This window comes from Typopeltis vanoorti, chromosome 17 (assembly GCF_054136105.1).
Source record: "Typopeltis vanoorti isolate ZY-2024b chromosome 17, IOZ_Tvanoo_1.0, whole genome shotgun sequence".
Classification (NCBI taxonomy): Eukaryota; Metazoa; Arthropoda; class Arachnida; order Uropygi; family Thelyphonidae; genus Typopeltis; species Typopeltis vanoorti.
This window is the reverse complement of record NC_143565.1, coordinates 8,399,286-8,415,903: the sequence shown is the minus strand read 5'-3', so window position 1 is coordinate 8,415,903 and position 16,618 is coordinate 8,399,286. Positions and strand designations below refer to the sequence as shown.

Here is a 16,618-nt window from a genome sequence, read left to right as displayed (position 1 = left end):
GGATTACATCAAAGGACTTTAAGAGCAGGTCACTGTCCCTGTTCATACTGATGATGAGGGGAAATTTAATATGTACATATTTTGCTATTATAATTAATTTGAATAAATGATTTGTTGTTCAATGAAATGTTAGTTTGACTTTTTATATCTATAACTAGTAACATTAAACTTGGCATAATTGGGACAGCCATTTAATTGAGCCAAAATGTTCTAGTCCTGATGTATCCCTATTAACTGGAATCTACTATATATGTCTGTTTGGTAGCATACATGTCATCTCTGTTTCAGAGACACTCTCAGAGAATAACTGAAGTCAGCAATAATACTATATTTAAAGAGATTTAATAATAAATGTGTTTACATGTCAATTAACAGCCATGGCTACTCGAGCAGACTACTAGTCATGTGCAATGCAAATCAAACAAGAATATAGGAACAGAATACCATAAAAAAAAAAAAATCTGAATTCAAGATTTGGTCAGCTGACAGTGTATCAGAGGTTTTGAATGAAAACATCTGCATAACTTTTTTTTTATGTTGCTCCTAATCACAAAAAGTTATTTGCAAACCTATAGTACATTTTGTACCAAGGGTGGGCTAATATATATATATATATATATATTATATTTTTCATTTATTTTTACTTAGTCCAGAAATCCTGTTTTAAAGACAGAACATGAAATTTTTTCAAGCCGCTTCAGGCCTCCAATAAGCAGGGCTGTGGTTTCACACTGGGCAATGGAATTCATCTCCCACTTAAAGACAATCACAAACATTCATAGCAGGATTCGAACCCACAGCCTGTAGGTTGGAGAGCAGGTACGCTCTCCAACCAACTTAAATTGACTTCTATGTAACACTTAATTTAGTTCTATTGGACCCTGTATCTAGCAGAAAGAGCATGTATTTTTCTATTCTTGTTTGATTCACCTTGGACTCTAAATAGCAGATGTAACTGGCATGTTAATTAACATTCACATCTGTTTAAAAAGAAAGGTAGATGCTCCAAGAGTATGTGAATACATGTGTAGACAAAAAAGAGAAAGGGATGACCTGGGATCAAGGGAAAACAGTTGGATTTGAAGAAGGTTCTGAGATGAATAAGGAGTAAAAGAGATGGCTCGAGTTAAGAATGGAGAAGTCACATCAAATAAGTGGTATCAGTGGAACTAGCTATAGATTCAGGAATAAGCTGCTATGTTTGTATACAAAGGCTAGAAGTGTAAGAAACAAGGCAAATGAAATTGCATTAATTGAGTCTGTTCACTCAAACATTGTTGGAATAAGTGAGACATGGTTGGATGAGGACAACATCCTGACAGGAATAGAGATAGAAGGGTATGATGTGTTTCATGAAGATGGAAAGTGTAAAAAGGGAACTGTTGATGATAGAGAAAGAGTTATGTCCATACAAAGTAGAGATGCAAGAAGATAATAGTGCCAGTGGTTCTGAGGCAGCATGGTGTGAGATAGAGGTGAATGGAATGAAATACTTGATTGGATGTTGTTATAGACCTGGTAATGTGGATAGTAGTGATAATAAAATGTATAATCAAATTAGCCAAACGAATAAGAAAAGAGTGATCATTATGGGCGATTTTAATTATGGCAATATAGACTGGGATGATGAGATAGCAACTGGAAGTAAAGAAAATGTGTTTCTTGAGTTTTTGAGGGACAACTACCTCAGACAGTATGTAACAGAGGGCACATGAGGATAAAGGTCTTGGATTTGATCATCTCATCAGAGGATGTAATTATAAATGAGGTGTCAAATTGCCCTCGAGTTAGTGAGAGTGACCATGAGGTGATTACCTGGGTGGTTGCCAGCAGCATGAGGACCTCTGTGAGAAAAGGGTATCTGTGATTATAAAGAGCTCAGGAGACAGCTTGCAGGTATAGCATAGAATGAGAGTTAGCTGGAAAAGAGATCAATGCAGCTTGGAGGATATTCAAGAAAATTATCTAGCAGAAGCAATACCTAAATGTATTCCAAGGGTAAGAAGGTTAAATAAGATAGTTGTGAAATGGATGAATGAAGAGATTAAGCATGCAATATAGAGGAAAAAAAGGCATTATTGAGGCAGCATAAAAGTGGTAATAACCAATTCCATGAGAATTACAAAGACCAGCAAGGAGGGTGACCTGGTTGGAAAGGGTAGCAAAAGTGAAGTATGAGAAGCAATTAGTTAATGAAGCCAAAAAGAACCCTAGGAAGTTTTTTTGATATGTACCCAGCAAAAAACAAAACATGATTATGGAAGGATGACACTGATTGGAGAAAATGGTATAAGGACAACTGCTGTGGAAGATATAGTGGAGATACTTAATGAGCAGTTCATAAAGGCTTTCATTCTTCTGAATGTGACATCATGAAGAGATTGAGAGAATGATGAGAGGAGAGATTAACTACTGTAAGTGAGCAAATGGTGTATAGGAAACTGAACAAAGTTGACAATATATCACAACATATTCTGAAGGAATGTGCCAAGGAGTTGACATCTGCCTTGACATATTTTTTTAATATCAGTCTTGCACTAGGGACAGAAAGGCTAGATTGTGCTGCTTCATAAGGGAGGTGATAGAACTCAAGCATCATATTACAGGCCTGTGTGTGTGTGCGTGCGCGTGTGTGAAAGAGATTAGTGCATTGGATCAGAGACTGGCTATCTAATAATACTTATCAGATAGCCAGTCTCCTGTGACTAACTATGGAGAGTGGAGAAGATGTTGTAGCCTTACAAAAAAGACTTGAATAAACTGAGTGAATGGGGATGAGAGTTCAACGTCGTAAAATGTAAGGTTAACATTTGGGAAACAAAGATAGGATGTAGAATTCATGCTTGTGGGGATATATTGTTCGAGGTGGAGGAAATATGAGAACTTGGAGTTATTGGTTAAGGATCTAAAATTTAGAGGACACATCGCCAAATTTGTGAGGACAACACAAAGAATTCTCAGAATGATGAGGAGGACACTGACTTGTAGAATTAAGGAGGTTCTTCTTGTTCCATTGTATAAGGCTTTGATTAGGTCACACACACACACACATGGACTACTGTCCACAGATTTGGTCACCTGGTTTTCAAAAGGACAAAGAGATGTTGGAAAAGGTCCAAAGGTGACTGACTAAGGTAATTTCTGATCTTTGGAATGTCGAATGTGAGGAAAGGTTAAGAAGATGCAATTTAGAGTCTAGTGGATAGGAGGAAGAGGTGGTGATATGATACAGACCTACAAGTTAGTAAAGGGTTGCTATAGAATCAGTGTTGAAGAGGTTTTTCATAAAATGGTGGAAAATCAGGGGAGAGCTAGAGATCATTCTTGGATAGTGTGAACAACAGGTCTTTTGCATGCAGAGTTGTGAATGATTGAAATGCCTTGCCTGAGACTGTGGTGTCTACAGAATATTTCAGTGTCATTAAGGCTCAGTATGATGAGCTGCATGTATGACAAAAGAACCACCTAGATGAGTCTTTGACTCCATGGGGTCTTGGGATAATAATAATAATTGTAGTATCAGTTCACTTCAACTGCTTACTAAAAATAGCTCCAAAACAAAGAAAATAAACTATTTAAATATATGTATTTCTCCATTATGACTTCTTAAATAACGCTATCATAAATGTACTCACTTCTACCTCAACGTATCCCTCTCACAGTTTTCAATGGGTAGGAAGATAGATATAAATGTATTTATATCTTCTTGTGTTTCATACTGTGGAAAGTAATAAAAGGCATAAAAAAAAATAAACATCTGATTTTTATTTCAGTTTGCTGAATGTGACAGACCTATGCACAAAAGTAAACACCAGATTATTTATGTAATTCACCGTATCATCCTGTACATCTCACTGTCTACATCTAATTGTAAATATTGTCTGACTTACTTGCAACAGCAGGTCTGTTAGACAATATAGCTACATCTGATATAGTAGTTGTATTTCTTGTTAATAAGAGTACGTACTTCTTGTAGCAAGGCTTATACGTTGGTCATACATAACTGGTAATTAGCTTAAGGAATTAACAAGCGTTATTAATTCCTTAAGCTAATTACCAGAAGAGTACGTACTGGTCTCCAAAAACAGTACATTGTCAAAATATAATTGGTAGATGTGAATGGGCTGTTAAGAATAGTAAGTGAAAGAAGTCTGGAAGTGAATAAAGAAGTTAATATCTGTTATATAGATTTTGAAAAAGCTTTTGACTTTGTAAAATGGGATAAGATGGTGGAAGTAATGGAAAAGATTGGTATAGATTGGAAAGACAGAAGGCAAATTATTTCACTATATATGGGACAAACTTCCATGGTGAGAGACATATATGGTACAACAGAATCAGGTATCATTGGACGAGGAGTAAGTCAAGGCTGTTTTCTGTCACCAATTTCATTTAACATGTATTCCAAAGCAATATTAAAAGAAACACTGGAGAATTCAGAAGAAGGAATAAAGATTGGAGGTAGACAGATATTTGCGATACGCAGATGACAAGGCATTATTATCAAATACTGAAACAGGACTACAACATCTGTTGAACAGATTACTGGAATACTGTATGAATTATGGAATGAAAATTAACATAAGAAAAACAAAGCTAATGAAAATAGCAAGCAAAGAGGCAAATATGGATATCAGAATAAATGGGGGAAAACTGAATCAAGTAAAGACATTTAAATATCTAGGAAATGTTATTAGCACTGATGGAAGATGTAAAAGTGACATAAAAGCAAGTATAGATATGGGAAGAGATGCCTATAATAGAAAATGGAATTTATTCGTAAGTAAAATTTTATACTAATGCTAATGCTTTATACTAATGTCAGGAGTATCCGGAATAAGGGAGAGGAATTGGTGGCACAGATAGCATCAGCCTGGCCAAATATTATTGCGATCACTGAGACGTGGTTGACAGAAGGGGATATAACAACAGGAATAGAAGTCGCTGGGTATAGCATTTTTTGTCAGGATAGGAGGGGAAAGCGTGGTGGTGGTGGGGTACTGCTTATGATAAGTGATGACCTATGTCCTCTATGAGTGGAGAATTTGGAAGGAAGTGAGACAAATGATTTTGAGAGCGTATGGTGTGAGGTAGAGGTAGGCAAGACAGGATATTTAGTGGGGTGTTGCTACAGACCCAGGAGCACAGAGGATGGGTACCAGGATATGTTTAGACAGCTAACTTTGGCAAGTGCAAGAAGAATGATTGTTATGGGAGATTTTAACTTCAATAGTATAAATTGGAAAGAGGAAGATGCATGTAGCAATAGGGGAATGGAATTTCTAGAATTCTTGAGGGACAAATGTCTTAGGCAACATGTAACAGAGGGAACATGGGTTCAAAAGTTTTGGATTAGGTTATAGCATCAGAAGAGTTGATAATAACTGAGTTGACGTCTCTCCCACCAGTTGGAGAGAGTGACCATATGGTGTTGACTTGGAAAATGAATAGACATGCAGGAGTATCAAAGAGAAGGGAACTTATGTGGAATTATAAGGCAGGTGATTATAATAGTCTTAGACGTCAACTTCGGGAAGTTTCATGGAGGGACGAATTGGAAGGCCGGGATATCACTAGTGCGTAGGAAATTGTGAAAGAATATTTGTTATCAGTAATGGTAAGTTGTATACCACGAGTAAAGAAGAGGACGCAATTTGGAGTAAACTGGATGACAAACAATATTAAACAGGAATGGCATGCGAAAAAGAGGCTATGGAAGAGATATAAGGAGACAGGTGAAGAGATGCATGAGGAATATAAGACACAGGCCAGAAGAGTGACTAGTGTGGTAAGGAAAGCGAAACTGGAATATGAGAGGAGATTGGCTCTAAGATCCAAAGAAAATCCTAGGGAATTTTTTAGCTATGTGGCCAGTAGGAGGAGAAATGACTGTGGAAGAATGATATTGTGGGATAAAAATGGGAATAGAGTGACTGATGCAGAGGACATAGTGGAATTGTTCAATTACCACTTTATTGGAGTATTTCATCCTGGAGGAGTCAGTTTTAATGCTAGAGGGATAGGACTGGTTTGAGGTCTGGAGGTACAGGAGGAGAGTGTGTTTCAGATACTGAGTACTCTGGATGTCAGTAAAGCTGTGGGACTGGATGGTATTTCACCACGAGTTTTGAGAGAATGTGCTAGGGAATTGACAGTGCCTTTAACGTGGCTTTTCAATGAAAGTCTGGCTTTGGCAAAGGTGCCTAGGGAATGGAAGGAAGGTAAGATAGTGCCATTGCATAAGGGTGGTAACAGACTGGAAGTGTCTAATTATAGGCCAGTCTGTGCGTCATCAGTAGTTGTTAAGATCTTGGAGAAAGTAGTGAGGGACCGTATACAGCATTGGGCAGATGAGGGTAATGTTATCTGTGAGAATCAACATGGATTTGTGAAAGGACGCTCTTGTTTTAGCAATATGCTAGCCTTTTATAATAAAGTTACAAGAACATTAGATGAGGGAAAGGCATATACTGCAATTTTCTTAGACTTGGCGAAGGCATTTGACAGGGTGCCACATGATAAGCTGATATTTAAGTTGCAGCACATGGGTCTGATGTTAGATTGGTCAACTGGATTCAGGATTGGCTGTCTGATAGGTATCAGAGAGTTGTGTTTTGGTGGAGCAGTTTCCAGGAGGCAGAGGGTTACAAGTGGGATCCCACAGGGCTCAGTACTAGGACTTATATTGTTTAACCTTTATATCAATGACATAGCCAGTGGATTGCAGGGGGATATTCAGTTGTTTGCGGATGATGCGAAGCTGGGAAGGATTATTAGTAATAGTGCAGATGTGGTAGCCCTGCAAGAGGATTTAAATAAGCTAGATAGATGGGCAAATGAATGGGGGTCTCAGTTTAATGCAGCAAAATGTAAGGTCTTGAGGTTTGGGAAACATAGATGGGATGCTGCATACTCTATGGGAGGAGTTATACTGGAGGAAGTAGGGGAGACAAGAGATCTGGGGTTGATGATTGATAGAAACCTGAAGTTTAGGGGACATATTGCAAAGGTGGTGAAGGTAACACAGAGGATTGCTGCTATTATGAGAAGGACACTGACCTGCAGAGATAAGAAGGTATCATTCCTTTGTATAAGTCTCTGATCAGACCACACTTGGATTATTGTTCTCAGATTTGGTCCCCAGGATTTGAAGGGGATAAATTAACTGTGGAAAGGATACAAAGCCGGATGACAAAGATGGTTTCAGGACTGTACAAGGATAGTTATGAGGATCGGCTGAGAGAATGTGGACTGCAGAGCTTGGTGGATAGAAGAAGGAGAGGTGATATGATTGAGACTTTTAAACTGTTGAGAGGTGGTTACAGAGTTGACACTGGGGAGTTCTTTCGCTTGGTTGAACAGCGGGAAGGAGTGATGACAAGAGGCCATCCCTGGAAGTTACGAAAGGAAACTGTGAGCAAGAGGGTAAGGAGTGGTTTCTTTGTGTGGAGGGTGGTTGAGCCGTGGAATGCATTGCCTGATGGAGTGGTGGGAGTGAAAACGGTCAGTGAGTTTAGAGAGTGGTATGATAGACTTTGTGTTTCTCAGGGGGGACCTCCCCTCGATGAGTCTTGACAGACTTTATGTCTTAGGAAGGACCTCCTTCGATGAGTCTTTTGACTCCTTGGAGGCCTGAATAATAATAATAATAATAAAATGGATAGAAACCTAAAGAAAAGACTAATAAAATGTTATGTGTGGAGTGTTGCCCTCTATGCAGCTGAAACTTGGACATTGAAGAAAGAAGAAATTAAGATTTTGGAAAGCTTTGAGATGTGATTTTGGAGAAGGATGGAAAAAATCAAATGGACAGATAAAAAAACTAATGAAGAGGTCTTAAGTCTGTTAAGGTGGTTAAAAAGAAGCAAGGGAAACTGGATCGGACATATTCTGAGAGGGAATGGAATAATCAGAGATGCCATCGAAGGAAAAATAGATGGAAAAAGAGCCAGAGGAAGAGTAAGGAAAACAATGCTAGATGACATGCTGAATGGAGACAGGTACACAACCCTGAAAGAGAAGGCTCAGAACAGAAGAGATCGGAAGGAAAGTTTCTGCTACTAAAAAAAGAATCTGCTCAATTTTGCAGAATACTCAAGAAGAAGAGTATGGCATTCATTCCAATACTTTGAGTTTCATTGAGTTGATCTGCTTAGGTAATGCATCCTGCAAGAGGCATCATATCCTTCTGTATATTTCAGTGGGATGGCCTCGAAGTAGAGGGATGTATTGAAACTTGAACATAAAGTTGTATGAAGTTCTAATTTTTGAATAGTTTCAGAAAAGGTGCATTAACTTTTGTAGAACTGCACTATTAAATAGTAGGTTCATGCATTCTCTTATGTCCAGATGCTTAAATGTCTTCTGGACAATGTTCATTATTTTATGTTTCCTGTAGAATAATTGTTTCTATGAAATTTATTTGTTAACGGTTGCAACTGTAGGTTCGTCTTGAAGTTTTCTGGGTCTTGATAATGGGCTCACATAATACCTGATTTTTTAAGTTTATAGTGATGCAAATGAACCAACAGATAATAATTTGTATAAGTGATTTTTCTGTAGATGATTCCATAACATACAATGCCCCACTATATCCTTTAGCCAGGATGAGATCAGAAAAATACTGTGCAAATTAGACACAAAAAAGTCTCCTGCCCTGATGGCATTTCCCCAATTGTTCTGAAAGTTTGTGCTCTAGAACTGACCCCTATCCTATGTCACCTATATGTACTCTCTTACTCCACTGGAATCTATCCCACAAACTGGAAATTGGCCTATATTCAGCCCATCCCCAAGAAGGGTGACAAGTCACTGCCATCCAATTACCGCCCTATCTTGCTTGCCTCAGTCCTGTCAAAAGTAATGGAAAAAATCATCAATTCCCAACTCCTACACTATCTTGAAGACACTCACCAAATAAATGAGAGCTAGTATGGATTCCGCCACTGCCAATCAACAGGAGATCTACTCACATACGTCATCCATCTCTAGACATATGCTATGGAGAGGTTTGGCGAATCTCAAGTGGTTGCACTAGATATCTCCAAAGCCTTTAACCGGGTCTGGCACAATGGCTTACTAGGCAAACTACCATCATTCGGGCTGACCCAGGACTTCTGTAGTTGGATTGCCAGCTTTCTGTCTGGATGGACACTGTGTGATGGTGGACGCTCCCTATCATCTCACCGTTCAATTAATGCTGGGGTCCCACAAGGTTCTGTCCTCTCACCAACCCTCTTCCTGCTCTATATCAATGACCTACTGCAATTGACCTCCAACCCAATACACAGTTTTGCAGACGACAGCACACTACACTCCTCGCTTGCATTTGACAAGCCTTACCCTACACAACTCACCTCAACCTACAGAACATCAACCACCACCACCCTCCACTCTAATCTCCAAGCCATCCTACAATGAGGTTCAGATAACCTGATAAATTTCAATGCCAATAAAACCCAGTTCTGTACTATTTCCCATAAAAAAGAACCATTTTTTCCCAGTATCCTTTTTGATGATACCCAAATTTCCAGACAGTTTGAGATCTCACTTCTTGGAATCACCCTCACATCAAACCTCTCCTAGAATAAACATATCACAACCATTGCATCCTCAGCCTCAAAAAAAACTAGGATTTCTCTTTCGCTCAAGACGTTACTTCAACCCTGAACAGCTATTAACATTATACAAATCACAAATCTACCCAGCTATTGAATACTGCTCCCACATATGGAGTGGGACCCCTAGAAGCTCTCTCAAAATGCTTGACTCAATACAGAGGAGAGCAATTAGACTTATCAATGATCCATCCCTTACCAACTCTCTTCCCTCACTTTCATATAGACATATAGTCTCTGCAGTATGTATATTCTACAAATATTTCCATGGGAAATGCTCATCTGAAATAACATCAATAAATCCTCTGCTCAGTACTAAGCTCATTGGAACACGTGCAGCTGCTGCACAACATCCTTTCACAGTACACCTAGAAACAAACAGAACAAGTTTCTTTTCCTCTTCCTTCATCCCTGCAACTGCTACACTGTAGAACAGGCTCCCACCTGCTGTGTTTCCCAAGGAATACAATTTAAAGTCATTCAAATCAAATGTAAACAAATTCCTCTTTTCCCAACCCATACACAGTATGGGTTGGGAAACCCCCACCCATACACGGTACTAATGTACTATAGGCTGACCAACCAACCTCCTATGTATGGACTCAACATAAAAAAAAAAATAAAAAAAAAATCACCAGCCTGGTTGGCTGAGTGGTTACAGGCTGTGGGTTTGAATCCTGCTGTGGGCATAGATGTTTGTGAATGTCTTTAGGTGGGAGATGAATCAAACTGCCCAGTATGAGACTACCTCCCCACTTATTGGAGGCCTGAAGTGGCTTGAAAAAGTTTCATGTTTGGTCTCTACAGCAGTGTTTCCAGATTAGTTAATAAATTTAAATTAATTATATATTAATAAAAATAAATTTTAAAAAGTATACAAAAACTGATAAAAAATAGGGGAAAAAATCATTAGCCCACCCATGGTACAAAATGTACTATGGTTCACAAATAATCTTTCGTGGATGGAAACAACATTATATATACAGTATATATATATATATATATATATATATATATATACAGTATATATATAATATATATATATATATATATATATATATATATATATATATATATATATATTATATATATATATATATATGTGTGTGTGTGTGTTTCTGTCAGTAGTAAGTCTAGGGATGCTAATTGGCTATTTCTCTTTATTTCATATGCCAATTAAATTGTTCATACAAGACTGGATTAGCTGGAGTGTTTCTGCTATGTGAAGAATGTAATAAGGTATCTAAATCAACAAGAATAAAAATAAAGTATTATTTTTATGACTTTTATAACTTTATACAGTGTTTATGCTTAGGGCATAAACATTATTAGTATATGTTACCATGGAAGGACTTATTATTATACTGGGTAAGCAAAATATGACCTTACATTGCTTCAAGAGTCTCAATCATCAGTATCTAGAAAAATATTCCATTTTCCCCTTGATGATCACAGTATATAAAAGATAAAATAAAACTGTTTAAAAATCATAAGTAAAAATATTAGTTATATCACAAATTAAAAAAAAATAAATAAACAATTAATTAATGAGATATGTGGGTAACTAAAAATCAGTTATTTTCCTTGTAGCACTATACAATATAAACACGTAAATTTTTTTTTTTTTTAAATAAACTTTTCATTGGTACAATTTCCCAAATTCACATAATAAATTATTAAATTTCTACATACAAAAGTCGTCTTGTTCTTCGCTGTTCAGGTTAAAAAATCATAAACTAACCAAAACTATATTACAGGAAAATACCATTGCATATAAAGATATCAATTCTAACAGAATTCCCTCCAAAAGTCATATGGAGGTGAATAAAACATTATTCCGCTATTGCTGAAGAATGAACTCTTCCATTTCATTTAGTTCAAACTTTCCTTATCACCACGGACTAAAGATTTGAGGTAAAAGTGTTTTTCTCTAATAGAAAAGAAAGTCCCTACATCACTTTATGCACGATATCTTTTAAGCTACAAACTATTATGTTATTATATTCTTATTCCCATGATTGTAAAAATTAAATATGTAAGAGCAATAAAAATATTTAAAAGCATATATGTGAGCCATGCCACTGAAGCCTCGTGATATTTTGACGCTAGATCAGCATAAGACTTATAGAATGATATTTAGCCACGAAAGAGGAAATTATTTCTATGACTTTTTTCCTGCTGATTTTTCGAATTAGTCGATCTCAGGCACAAGTATGTTTTTCTTTCTTTTTCCTTCCAAGAATAAACTCAAATTTAGATTACACAACTCACAGAATAGTCAAGGCAGCAAATATTAGTTACAATACGAGATGGCAGCAGTAGTCTGCATAAGCTGTCGTTCCTTGCTTTGAAAAACAACACAATGTCAAAAGGTGAAGTGCACGATACCAGTGGCGCACTCAGGATTTAATCTTGGAGGGGGCCGAGCGCTCAGGATTTAACCTTTGGGGGGGGGGGGGAGAGTTGAGTAGACGTTTTGCGAATACACACTACACATCGCATACGACCTATAACTGAGCATCTGCAGTGATCGCTAATTCATAAGTAGCACACAACATAAATAAAAAAAAATGAATTTTAATTAGGAAAAGATTTTTGGAAAATTTTCTAGTGTTTTTTCCTTTTCTTGGGGGGGGGGGATTTCCCCCCCCCCCCTCTGGGTGCGCCACTGCACGATACCAAGCTATTTATAAAAGCTGTGCCACTAGTGAACTTAGAAAACTTATTTTTTAATGTAGCATTTGGAATCGCAGTCTCTTCAAAACTAATATACTTAACTCTTGAATTACTACCCAGACAGAAGAAATACCGTTATAAGCTCTATTCTGGTCGCTGACTAAAAACATTTTTTCACATGGTTATCGAGTTAGTCGAACTTATTATTATTATTATTATTATTATTATTATTATTATTATTATGATAATAATAATAATAATAATAATAACAGAGAATGAAAATTAGAGCAATTCCTGTTTCTCTCTCCCCCACCACACACACACACAAACCTACGACAACCCCCCCCCCCCCTCTCAAAAAACTACCACTACAAGAACACAAAGTAACAAACACACCATGTCTAAATCCAACCCTATTTGCACAAAAAAAAAAAAAAAAGTTAAACTGTAATAGCAGTCGAAGTCTTTCAAGCACGTACCAACAAACAGTAAAATCAACACCTGGCTTGTGACCACTATAGGAACACAACCATGAAACCACCACCCTCTGTCATCTATTATCTTCCTCAGATAAGCTCTGCTAAGTTCGAGGAAGAAAATGACTAACTTGCAAGTATCTGTTATACACACTTGTAATGCGTTATAAATATTATATACATATAATTACTACAGCAACTATGTATGCAATTCATCTGAGATATAAAAAAAATTATTATTATTATTATTATTATTATTATTATTTTAACGGTGTCTCCATGGAGTCAAAAGACACGTCGCGGGAGACCCGACATTGACACACTAACCATTATTTACACAATACCTGTCATACCTCTCCTTAATTTGATTCACAGTTGAAGCATTCACAACCACCTCTGGAAAAGTATTCCACCCATTTTCACAACCCTCCAAGTAAAAAATCTAGTCCTAACACCCTTGTTAACCACACTTTTACACAATCTCCAGGGATGGCCCCTCGTTCTCTCACATCCTGCACTGGACTTAAAAATATCATCAGTATCAATCCTATAAAATCCATTTAACAATTTAAATACCTCTATCATATCTCCTCTCCTACGTCTATCAGCTAGTCTTTGGAGCCCACAGATCATCAATCTATCCTCATAAGGAACATCCCACAGACCTGCAACAATCTTTGTAACCTGCCTCTGAATGCTCTCCACCACTTCCGCATCACCAAGAAATCCTGGCGACCAGATCTGTGCACAATAGTCCAAATGCGGCCTTATTAATGCCTTATAGAGTGGAACAATAACTTCCCTATCCCTGCTGTTAGTGTTTCTGAACAACCATGTAATTTGATGTGATGTTTTGGCAATCTTTGCAATATGCCCTTTAAACTTAAGTTCTCTGTCCGCAATAACTACCAAGTCTCTTGTCTCATCAACTTCCTGCAGTTCAGTTCCGTTAATATAGTAAACAGCAGGCGATGTCATCCTCCCGAAGTGCATCACCTTACACTTAGCCACGTTGAACTGACAGCCATTTACCTCAGTCCATACCGTCAGCCTATTTAAGTCATCCTGCAAAATATTTACATCATTTGAATTGATTATCGCTCTTCCAAATTTTGCATCATCAGCAAACAAGTGGATATTTCCATTCAAGGTATTTCGAATATCATTGATGTACAAATTAAACAATAGAGGACCAAGCACTGAGCCCTGAGGTACACCACTAGTCATTTGCCTTTTCCTGGACTCAGCTCCTCCGTAAAACCACTCTTTGATATCTGTCCACCAGCCATCCTTTAATCCAAATCACCATCTTCGGATCCATACCCATTTGCTCTAATTTATGTAACAGAGTTCCATGTGGAATCCTATCAAAAGCCATTGCAAAGTCAAGCAGTATCACTGAGTAAGGATTTCCTTTATCCAACTCCACTGTTACTTTATTATAGAAAGTAAGCAAATTACTTAGGCAAGACCTACCCTTCACAAAACCATGTTGCCCCTTATAAAGTATCATATTGCTGTCCACCCAGTCCTGAATTCTAATTTTAACCAATTTCTCCAAAATCTTAACCACCACTCCCGATATATTGATTGGTCTATAATTTTCAACCTCAGTCTTAGAGCGTCCTTTGTGCAATGGAACTATTTTCCCCTCTTTCCACTCTATTGGCACTTTACCAGAACTGAGGCTTAAATTAAACATCCTGGTTAGAGGAGTTGCTAATTCTCTTGCACATTCTCGTAACACATGGGCCGATATGCCATCTAACCCAATGGCAATGTTAGCATTAAGGTTCTTTAATATATTAACCACCTCAATTTCGTCTATCTCTATACTCTCATCAGTCAATGGCACATTTGACACTGCACTATCACTACGAAGATGGTACACTTTTGCGAAATGATCACTAAGCAACTCAACTATTTGATTAGCTTCAGTAATTTTCCTACCATCAACACTTTTTAAAGTAATCTTTCCAAGGATATTCTTCCTTTTACTAGCCACATAGCGAAAGAACTGTTTAGGGTTTTTTTGGATTCATCAGCTAGCTTCCTCTGATAATTAGCTTTGGCTTTCCTTACCATACAGGTTATTCTCTTTGCCTGTATCTTATATTGCTCATTGTAACGCTCATCTGCTTTTTCTTTATACGTCCTCCACAACCTTTTCTTTATCTACAACTCCTGTTTAATAGTATTATTCATCTATTTTACTCCTACTTGATTTCTCCTTCTGACTCTGGGAATACAGTCTGATACATCTTTCTTCAAATACTCCTTGAGAATCTCCCACCCACCATCAACATCTCTCCCCTTGAATTTCTCATGCCATAGTACAGCTGAAAGCTGACTTCTCAGATTGTCATAATTACCAGCCTTGTAATTCTACATATACCCATTCTTAATAGAATATTCAGCACGTCTTACAATCTCCCAGGTCAAGACCACATGATCGCTTTCCCCATAGTGGTGACATTGTAACTAAAGTACTTATTGTTGTGTTCTCCGATATTATGACCAGATCTAACACTCTAGAATCTCTTGTCCCTTCCATCACATGCTATCTCAGGTAATTATCTCTTAACAACTGTATAAACTCCATTTCCTTTGTTCCTTGTGACCATTCCTCCCCCCAATATATGTCCCCAAAGTTAAAATCCCCCATAATAATTACTTGACCTTCACTCATCGTGCTAATTTGCCAATATATGCTATCTACATTCTCCCTTATTCCCCTTGGATTATAGCAACAACCAATTACATATTTCGCCTTGTTAATCTCTATCTCACACCAAACAGCCTCTAATGCACTGCCCTCTACATACCTGTCACAGTGAGGTACTTCTATCTTTTTTGGCTTTAATGTTTCGTCTATCATTAATAAGACCCATCCCCCATTCTGTCATCTCTGTCCTGCCTGAAAATACTGTACGCCTTACATTCAATCCCAATAACTATATCATTGTTGGTTAACCAAGTTTCGCTAATTCCTATAATTTTTGGCCATGTTGTACTAAGTAATGACAAAAATTCTTCACACTTATTCCTAATACTTCGAGCATTAGTATACAAAAAACTGCAATACTCCCTTTCTCCCATAATCTCCCTATGTGCGAATTAGCCCACTCTGTATACTGTTAATATTCTGCGAACAATTAATCCCAAATTCACAGCGATTAATGACCTTAGTAGTATTTACAGCTGACTCTATCACCTGCCTCCCTAGCAAATCCCATTTCCCTGTTTATGACCCTTTACTTTGTCCTTTATCAATAAATGTTCTAAATGCCAAGCTCCTAATCCATTTAAGTGCAACCATCTCTCTTAAAATACTCCTTCCTTTTATCAAACTCATCCCAGACATTCATAAAATGAATATTCAGTTTCATTTCTTTGCAAAACCTTTTACACAATCTTGACACCATTCCATTTACTATAATTGTTTTCTGTTCATTTCATCACAACCAAATCGTGGTAGCACACTCATGATCTTTCCGCTCTCACTCTTTGCATTCATTGCTATCATTAAATCCTTAAAATCCCGTCTTACAGAAAATCTTTCGCTACCTAGATCATTCGTCCCTATAACTGCAATAATCTCACTCACTCTATCTTTCTGCAATTTCACAACCCCCAGTTATATCCTTAATCTTTGACCCTGGATAACATGCTTTAATTACTCTACCATCCTTCACACCCTTAATTATAGAATTCCCATACAGCACAACATCTTTTTTGCTTCTTCTTAACTTGACATCATTTACTCCCACTGATGCTTGTTTTTGTCCCTGATCTTCTCTCACATTCTTTAGTATATCACTCAGCAATCTGTGTGTATCTATTTCTGCA

The 16,618-nt window shown here is 37.4% G+C and overlaps 1 protein-coding gene across 7 annotated transcripts in view; it reads right to left on the bottom strand.

Moving 5' to 3' along the window:
- The window catches only part of dare (NADPH:adrenodoxin oxidoreductase, mitochondrial), a 129,933-nt gene extending 117,945 nt beyond the window's left edge, over positions 1-11,988 (bottom strand). Inside the window, exons 1-2 of one of the 7 annotated variants that reach the window (XM_090407577.1) lie at positions 11,889-11,967; positions 11,007-11,058 (exon numbers count right to left, since the gene is read on the bottom strand). The gene's annotated coding sequence lies outside the window, so the exon portion shown is untranslated. Of the gene's footprint in view, positions 1-11,006; positions 11,854-11,888 lie in introns of those variants that run through there. The other 6 variants (XM_090407575.1, XM_090407576.1, XM_090407578.1 and 3 more) reach the window with 6 other exon arrangements.
- Positions 11,989-16,618: the final 4,630 nt, after the last annotated feature.